General features: G+C 35.2%; 1 pseudogene; it reads right to left on the reverse strand.

Annotated features, from left to right (window-relative positions):
• Positions 1 to 9,216: 9,216 nt before the first annotated feature.
• Positions 9,217 to 9,759, reverse strand: LOC144254240 (cilia- and flagella-associated protein 97 pseudogene; annotated as a pseudogene).
• Between the last annotated feature and the right edge of the window lie 253 nt (positions 9,760 to 10,012).

The raw sequence follows: 10,012 nt of genomic DNA on the forward strand, positions 1-10,012 counted from the left end.
AGTAGAAGCCAAGAAGGAAGCTTTTTATGGAAGTTGAAAAAGAAAATAGGGAAAATATGAGATGAGAACTACCATTTTAAAACCAATTTTAATAGTTCAAAATCTTTCACAGCATCTAATTAAAAAGGAGGCAACAATAGTTTAATATTTGACAGAAATAAAAATAATTCTCAATAAGAATCTGACCTCATAACTAGAATTTGGACTGGTGTACTTTCTAGTTATAGATGTAAGTCTAAATCTTCAAAGTATGTATAATAAGAACAAGTCAACCAAATACAAAACAGTGCCAGATCATCCTTTATTCTATATTCTTGAAAATGAAGAGATTAATGTACTCATGAGTTCTTCATTAAAAAATGCCCTGTAAGCCCTCATGACTTCAAAGTTCTGGGGCTTAAATCAGAGAATACTAATTTTTCAACTCTTATCCAATTCATCATGTATATGCAACCATGACAACAAAATCATAATTATGTTTAAAAAGAATTATTGCTCTTCCAAACTTTTACTTTAAGTCAAATCCTTGTTATTAGTAATCCTTAAACTTTCCATTTCAAAGTAGTAAACACTAAAAGTCAATAAGTTAGTATTTAGCTGGGCATGGTGGTGCACACCTGTAATCCCAGTAGCTTGAGAGACTGAGACAAGAGGATTGCAAATTAGAGGCCAGCCTCGGTGATTTAGTGAAGCCCTCTGCAACTGAGTGAGACCCACATCAAAAACAGTGATAACTGTAAAATATCATCTCAAAATAAAAAACCAAAAGAGCTGGGAATGTAGCTTAATAGCAAAGTGCCCCTGGGTTAAATCCCCAGTACTTTGGGTAAATGTCCAAATGATGAGTTTTAAATTCATCATTAAAGTTATCCTTAAAGTTAAGTTTGTAAACAAACAGTAAAAGTGCAATAAGTTAAAAAACCAAATAAAATAAAACCTTGGTTTTGTACAGCTAAAGCTTATATAGACAGCAGATATAAAATCTTGTTCACCAGAACCAAGCATCAAATAATGTCAAAGAACATTGTGAACCAAAGAAAGCAGCAGAAAAACCTCATAGCCAGGTTGTGTTCTTGAGAATTTTTAAATTCCATTGTTCCCACACTGTATGTGCCATATCCTAAACAAAATCTATGAATATAAAGTAAGGCCAAGAAATTATGAATTAATGGTTAATAAGATGTAATCTGCCTTACTGCTAAAGCTTCTAAGAAAACGAAGAGCAGCATACATGTCACAGAGCTTAAGCACTGAAAACAAAAAAAGAAAAATTGCCATGGCTAGAGAAAATTCATGGTAAATAAAGACTTATCATTTGATATGAAAACTTTCTTATACATTGTAAAGGTATACTGAAAAGGCTGGTAATGAAAAACAGTGATAACTGTAAAATATCATATTTGGTATGAAATAAGAGCTTATAGATTGACAGAAAACTATTCAAATGTCAACTACATTATACCCAATTGCCACTAACAATTCCATCAAAGTAGGTACTCTTTTAAATCTGAGACTGGCAACAATATTTCCAGAATTCAGTCAAATAAGCCAAACCAAAGCAAAACAGAAAAATTAGGTAATATTTATGGTAATAGCCTCAACAAATGTAAAATTTATTTCTTTTTGTTTATATTTTAGTTGTTTTTCAGACCCCATAAAGAGTAGCTGAAATTTATTTTTTTTGCATTTTTTTGAAATTTATTTTTTTAAATTTTAATTTGTTATATATGACAGCAGAATGCATTACAACTCATATTACACTTATAGAGCACAATTTTTCATATCTCTGGTTGTACACGAAGTAGAGTCACACCATTTGTGTCTTCATACATGTACTTAAGGTAATGATGTCCATCTCATCCTACCATCTTTCCTACCTCCATGTCCCCTTCCTTCCCCTTCCTCCCCTTTGCCCTATCTGAAGTTCCTGTATTCCTCCCATGTTCCCCATCCACCATCCCTATTATGAGTTAGCATCCCCATATCATAGAAAACATTGGCATTTGGGTTTTGGGGATTGGCTAACTTCACTTAGCATTATATTCTCCAACTCCATCCATTTACCTGCAAATGCTATTTTATTCTCTTTTAATGCTCAGTAATGTTCCATTGTGTATATGTACCACATTTTCTTTATCCATTCACTACTGAAGGGTATCTAGGTTGATTCCACAGTTTAGCTGTTGTGAATTGTGCTGCTATAAACATTGATGTGTCTGTGTCCTGTAGTATGCTGTTTTTAATCCTTTGGTTATAGACCGGAGAGTAGGATAGCTGGGTCAAATGGTGGTTCCATTCCAAGTTTTCCAAGGATTCTCCATACTGCTTTCCATATTGTCTGCACCAATTTGCAGTCCCACCAGTAGTGTATGAGTGTGCCTTTTCCCCCACATCCTTGCCAACACTTACTGTTATTTGTATTCTTGATAGCTGCCATTCTGACTGGAGTGAGATGAAATCTTAGACTAGTTTTGATTTGCATTTCTCTACTTGCTAGAGATACTGAACGTTTTTTTCATACATTTGTTGACTGATTGTATATCATTTTCTGAGAAGTGTCTGTTCAGGTCCTTTGCCCATTTATTGATTGGGTTTTTTTTTTTTGGTGTTTTTGAGTTTGTTATATATCTTAGATATTAGTGCTTTATCTGATGTGCATGTGGTAAAAATTTGCTCCCATTCTGTTCACTCTCTATTCATCTCCCTGTTTGTTTCTTTTGCTGAGAAGAAGGCTTTTAGTTTGAATCCATCCCATTTATTGATTTTTGATTTTAATTCTTGCATTATAGGAGTCTTATTAAGGAAGTCCGGCCTAATCCAACATGATGGAGATTTGGTCCTACTTTTTCTTCTAATAGGCACAGTGTCTCTGGTTTAATTCCTAGGTTCTTGATCCACTTTGAGTTGAGTTCTGTGCATGGTGAGAGAGAGGGTTAATTTCATTTTGTTGCATATGAATTTCCAATTTTCCTAGTGCTGTTTGTTGAAGAAGCTATCTTTTCTCCAATATATGTGTTTGGCACCTTTGCCTAATATGAGATAACTGTGATTATGTGGGTTTGTCTCTGTGTCCTCTACTCTGTACCATTGGTCTACAGGTCTGTTTTGGTGCCAATACCATGCTGTTTTTGTTACTATTGCTCTGTAGTACAATTTAAAGTCTGGTACAGTTATGCTACCTGCTTCACTCTTCCTGCTAAGGATTACTTAGCTGTTCTAGGTCTCTTACTTTTCCAGATGAATTTCATGACAGCTTTTTCTATTTCTATGAGGAATACCATTGAAATTTTGATTGGAATTGCATTAAATCTGTGTAGTGCTTTTGATAGTATGGTCATTTTAACAATGTTAATTCGTCTATCCAAGAACAAGGGAGATATTTCCATCTTCTAAGGTCTTCTTTGATTTCTTTCCTTAGCACTCTGTAGTTTTCATTTCTTTCAGATCTTTCATTGATTCCCAAGTATTTTATTTTTTTTTTGAAGCTATTGTAAATGTGGTGGTTTTCCTTGTTCTCTTTCTATTTGTCACTGATGTACAGAAATGCCTTTGATTTATATGTGTTGATTTTATATCCTGCTACTTTGCTGAATTCATTTATGATTTCTAGAAGTTTTATGGTGGATTTTTTTTTGGTCTTCTAGGTATAGAATCATATCATCGGCAAATAGTGCTAATTGGAGTTCTTCTTTTCCTATCCATATCCTTTTAATTTCTTTTGTCTTTCTAATTGCTCTGGACAATGTTTCAAGAACTATGTTAAATAGAAGTGGTGAAAGAGTCCATCCTGTCTTGTTCCAGTTTTTAGAAGGAATGCTTTCAATTTTTCTCCATTTAGAATGATGTTGACCTGGAGCTTAGCATAGATAGCTTTTATGATGTTAAGATGTGTTCCTGTTATCCATAATTTTTCTAGTGTTTTGAACATGAAGGGGTGCTGTATTTTGTTGAAATGCTTTTCCTGTATTTATTGAGATAATCATGATTCTTATCTTTAAGTCTATTAATGAGATGAATTACATTTATTGATCCCTTGGGTGAACCCCACCCGATGTGGTGCACTATTTTTTTATATGTTTTTGTATTCTATCCACCAGAATTTATTGAGAATTTTATTGATATCTTTTGCAACCCATTGTTCATTCATTAGAATATTATTTAGTCTCCAGGTGTTAGAGTAGCTTTTGTTTTTTATTTTATCATTGATTTCTAATTTCATTCCTTTATGTCTGATAGAATGCAGCATAGTATATCTACTTTTTTTTTTGTATTTGCTTAGGGTTGCTTTGTGGCATAATATATGATCTATTTTAGGGGCTGGGGTTGTGGCTCAGTGGTAGAATGCTCGCCTAGCATGCATGAGGCACTGGGTTCAATCCTCAGCACCATATAAATATAAAATAAAGACAGTATGCCAACCCAAAACTAAAAAAATAAATATTTAAAAAATATATGATCTATTTTAAAGAATGATACATGTGCTGCTAAGAAGAAAGTGTATTCACTCATTGAAGGATGAAATATTCTATATATGACAGTTAGGTTTAAGTTACTGATTGTATTATTGAGTTTTATAGTTTCTTTGTTCAGCTTTTGTTTGGAAGATCTATCCAGTGGTGAAAGAGGTGTGTTAAAGTCACCCAGACTTTTTGTGTTGTTGTCTATTTGACTCTTGAACTTGAGTTTGTTTGATGATGCAGATTGTTTGGGGCATATATATTTATAATTATTATGTCTTGTTGGTGTATGATTCCCTTGAGCAGTATAAAGTGTCCTTCTTTATCCCTTTTGATTAACTTTGGCTTGAAGTCTACTTTGTTTGATATGAGGATGGAAACCCCTGCTTGCTTCTGCAGTCCATGTGAGTTGTATGATTTTTCCCAATCTTTCACCTTCAGTCTGTGAATATCTTTTCCTATGAGAGAGTATCCTGGAGGCAGCATATTTTTGGGTCTTCTTTTTAAAAAAAGTTTTTTTAGTCATGGGTCAACACAATAATTTTATTTTATTTTTACGTGGTGCTGAGGATAGAACCCAGTGCCTCATGCATGCTAGGCAAGCACTCTACCTCTGAGCCACAACCCCAGCCCCAGCTCTTCTTTTTTAATCCAATCTGCCAGCCTATGTCTTTTTTTTTAAATTTAAATTTAAATTTTATTTCTTAGTTATCAATGGACCTTTATTTTTTTATTTATATTTGGTGCTGATAATCAAACCCAGTGCCTCACACATGCCAGGCAAGTGCTCCACCATTGAGACACAACCCCAGACCCCAGCTATGTCTTTTGATTGGTGAGTTTAGGTCATTAACACTCAGGGTTATTATTGAGACATGACTTGTATTCCCAGCCATTTTTGTTTATTTTTGGTATTTAACTTGACTTGGTTTCTCCTTTGATTAATTTTTTCTTTAGTTTAATACTTCCCTCTGCTGATTTTCATTGATGTTTTTTATTTCCTCTTCATGGAATATTTTGCCAAGGATGTTCTTTAGTGCAAGCTTTCTAGTTGTAAGTTCTTTTAACTTTTATTTTTCATAGAAGGTTTTCATTTCATCATCAAATATAGAGCTTAATTTTGCTGGATATAAGATTCTTGGTTGGCATCCATTTTCTTTCAGAGCTTGGTATATGTTGTTCCAGGGTCTCCTGGCTTTGAGGGTTTGGGTTGAAAAATCTGCTGAGATATGAAATGGCCTTCCCCTATATGTGATCTGATTCCCCTCTCTTGTGGCCTTTAAGAGTCTATACTTATTCTGTATGGTAGGAATTTTCATTATAATGTGCCTTGGTGTTATCTGTTGTAATTTTGCACATTTGGTGTTCTATAAGCCTCTTGTACTTGATTTTCCAATTCATTTTTCATGTTTTAAAAATTTTCTGATATTAATCATTGAAGAGATTGTGAATTCCTTTGGTTTGATACTCTGTGCCTTCCTCTCTCCCAGTAACTCTTAGATTTGGTCTTTTGATGTTATACCATAATTCTTGGATGTTCTGATCATGGTTTCTTACCATCTTCACTGTGTGGTCAACTTTATTTTCCAGATTGTATAATTTGTCTTCATTATCTGACGTTCTGTCTTCCAAGTGATCTAGTCTGTTGGTAATGCTTTCTATTGAGTTTTTTTAATTTGGTCTATTGTTTTCTTCATTTCAATGATTTCTGATTTTTTTTTTCAAAATCTCTCTCTCTCTCGAAGTAATCTTTTGATACCTGTATTTGCTCCCTTATCTCTTTATTGGTGTCATCAATGGTTGCCTGTAGTTGCTATCTTATCTCTTTGTTGGAGTGATCAAATTTTGCCTGTTTTTGCTCATTTAGATCATTCTTTAATTCACAGATCATTTTAATTATGAACATTCTGACCTTCTTCCTTAGCATTTCATCAACTGCACTGTCCATGGGTTCTGTTATTGTAGTATTCTGGTTTGTATGGGGCTCTTTCCTCCCTTGTTTTTTCATGTTGTCTATGTGTCTTCCTTTCTTGCAGTGTGGATCTGAGGTATTACAATTTCTACTCTATAATCTTGTTGTATCTGTGCAGATTTATCTGTGTCTCACCTTGGTGTTGGGCTTCTAGACTCTGCTGGTGTCCCATGATGGATGCTATTGCAACTAAAGGTGGTGGCAGCAATAGGGGAGGTAATTTGAGATAGCAGTGGAGGTGTCCCAAGATGGATGCAAGGTCTTTCAGAGATGGGGCTGAAAGGGTGGGCCTTACACTGGCTTTGGGATTCCTGCTTCAAGATACAGCTGCTTCTAAGCCCTGTCTGTTGTCCCAAGGTAAAGGCTACTGTGTGGGGAAGGTTAGGTGGCTGCAATGACCCAAGATGGAAGTGGGTTAGGCCTGGGCTCCCAGGTGGTGGTGGGGACCCAGCCTACCCTTGGCATAGGCTTTCATGCAAGTCGGAGGAGGCAGATCTGGGCCAGGGCCTGAGCTCCTCCAGGTGTCTGCTAGTTGGCAGAGGCAGTCCTGAGCTGGGCAGAGCTCCAGTGGTGTCTTCTAGTTGGTGGAGGTGGATCTGGGCTGGGGCCTGAGTTCTGGAAGGGGTTTGCTGGTGGCAGGATGAACCTGGGCCTACCCTGGGCCTGGGCTCCCATGCAGGTAGGCAGAGGCCGATCAGTAGCTGAAATTTCTAAAGCATTTTTTTATTCTTTTCTTTCTTCTCCATTAATAAATACTAAATCACAGAAAAATATACTACCAACATCATTTAACACACTGTTCTGACATACCTTAGAACCTGCTTATTGGCTCTTCAAACTGGTGGTGCTATTTAACTGACAAAACAAAAGAACAAACAAAAAAACCCTTGTATTTGCTCATGATACAACTGATTTGGTCTGCACTCAAATTAGTCTCAAGGAAGTAGATGTAAATCTAAAGCCCACCACCCTTGTCAGAATCATTTATACTACTCTACCTGAATGTATGAAAACACAAAAGACAAGCTTTTACATTGAACTCTCTAATATTCCCAGTGTGAGAGGATTTGGAATGGCTAAAAGAATTTTTAAGACCTTACAGTGCACTTACACAGAAGTACTGGTACTTCTGGTGAAATTGTGAGGATTGCCCCAGTACAAGCTTCTCTCAACTTGCTCATCAAATCTAAATCAATTCCATCTATAAAAACAAATTTCAGGATGTTTCATAACAAAGTGTAACTCTCATAAATCAGGTTGTGACTCACCATATAAGTTCTAAAGCAAATAGAAAACAAAGTCAAATAAGAGGTAAGCTTGTGGTTTAAACCTTGTAAGAAAAGAAAATAACATAAAATGAGAACTGCATAGTGAATAGCTTGGATCCAACATGCAATGATACTGTCACTACTGTTTGATCAACATGACAACTGAATCAATTTCTATGCTGAGAAAATAAACATGCATTACTACCATTTTTCTAATAAATCCACACACATTTTATATAAATTCACACTCATAGTAAATACTGTTTTTACATTAAATTGTTGTCTTTTGACAACAATTTTTCATTGAATCACAAACAATAAATTAACTCACTGTTATATACTTTAAATTGCTGGAAAAAATATTTTAGATATTAACATAGTGATATAGAGTAATATAACAAAAATATGTCAATAAAAATTGGATGAATAGGGAGGGGAGGGGAAGGGGTATGGGAGCAGGAAAGATGGCAAAATGAGATGAACATCATTAACCTATATACATGTATGACTGCACGCTACATCATGTACAGTCAGAGAAATGAAAAGTTGTGCTGCAATTGTGTACAATGAATCAAAATGCATTATGCTATCATATATAACTAATTAAAATAAATGAAAAAATTTAAAAAAGAAAAAGAAAAAAATTGGATGAATGATGTTTAAAGTAATAATGTTTTATAACTAAGCAGTGCATACATGGGGGGTTAAGTCAGCAATAGGCCACTGGGTGTGTCAAAAACTAATTGCTCAGTTTACAACTGACACCACTGTTAGCACTGGATGTCCTGGAAACTTCTCTTAATAGGCTGCATTGGCCAAATGCATGTTCTTAGTCTTCTGGAGGACGGTGACCTTAGAAGGAGATGATCCCATATTACAATGGTAGTCCATTAGCTGTTCTGAGTATTTCATACCCATAGCTGGCTTCATAGTTTCAAGTTTTTTCAATAAAGCCACATTTTCTCTTTCAAACTTTTGTTGCTCCTTCTGGCTATTGAGAGCACTACGACATAACTTAGAAGGATGATCAATGGGGATTGTACTTTTGCTTTCTGATTTTTCAGCCTGCCTTGACAGTTCTTTCAAAAGTCTCTGATTTTCCTGATCAATCTGTCTCACCTCTTCTCTTGTGAAAGAGTAGTTTTTCCTAGGTACTACTGAGGGTTGATCAAAGTGAAGTTTTTGTGGTCCCTTTTTATTTAATTGCAGAAAAGCTTTTCAAAGATGATGCAGGTTCATTGTGACATGTAAGACATTGTGGTCTTGATCACAATTGAATACTGATGACTTTGGGACAACAGCAGGCCCATGTTTTTCTTTCACTTTCTTGGCTGCTTTCATATACCTTGAATCATTTTTTAAAACCTCAACATCTTCATCTACCTCTTGACTCACATTTTCTTGCCTTTTAACTTTGACTTTTTGGTCATTTGGTGTATTCAACTCAAAAGATGGAACAGGGCTGATATCTGGAGTTGATAAAGAAGTTATCAGAGACATCATCTGAACAGTCTGAACTTCAAGAGGAGGAAGGCAAAGACAAAGAAGAAGAGGGAGAGGAACTAACCTTGAAATTCTTTTTACTCATGCTTGTATTTGGAGTTATTAGATGGTTTAGCTGACTTGGACCTCTTATGATGTTTGTGTCCATCATCACTGTTTTCCTGTCCATCTGTATAGTAATTCTCCTCACCTTATTTTACAGTTTTTGGAATTCTATTTGGAATGGGCAAGTGTGTTTTAGTTCCTTTTGCAGCATCACATAATGTTTTTTTGGATCCTGAAGAAATGGTTTGCATAATATGATTCTCTACAAGGTGTTCATCTGGAGAAATTTTTGCTTTTTTTTTCATTTTCCTTCTCAGTAAGATAATATTCTCTCTCTTTTTTTGAACTCCAAATTTCAGATTTCTCTTTTTTATATCCTTATTTATTCTCTCTTCAGGATTATCACTTTACTTGTCAAAAGTAATTTACTTTCATATTTCTTTACTTTTTCAAAGACACTGTCAAAGCAAGAATGGTCTATGTCACCTTCTGATGTATCTCTAAAACAATCCATGATGGTAAAATATCTCCCAAGTGCTTATGGCTGCCTGTCTCTTGGGAGGGAAACTGAGCCCCAATGGCAGGGAAGGTGGCAGGCATGCTGCGGTGTGGAAAGACTAGTTTTTATTATTACTTTTTTATTCTTTTTCAGTTTGATTGCAAGGAATGCTGTTTCTATGAATAAGATTTTGAAATTTATTGAGATTTTCTTTTGGAAAAAAGAAGTCAGATTTTATAAAGTTTCCATAGATTTTTTGGGATGAAAT

Source organism: Urocitellus parryii, chromosome 4 (assembly GCF_045843805.1).
Source record: "Urocitellus parryii isolate mUroPar1 chromosome 4, mUroPar1.hap1, whole genome shotgun sequence".
Classification (NCBI taxonomy): domain Eukaryota; kingdom Metazoa; phylum Chordata; class Mammalia; order Rodentia; family Sciuridae; genus Urocitellus; species Urocitellus parryii.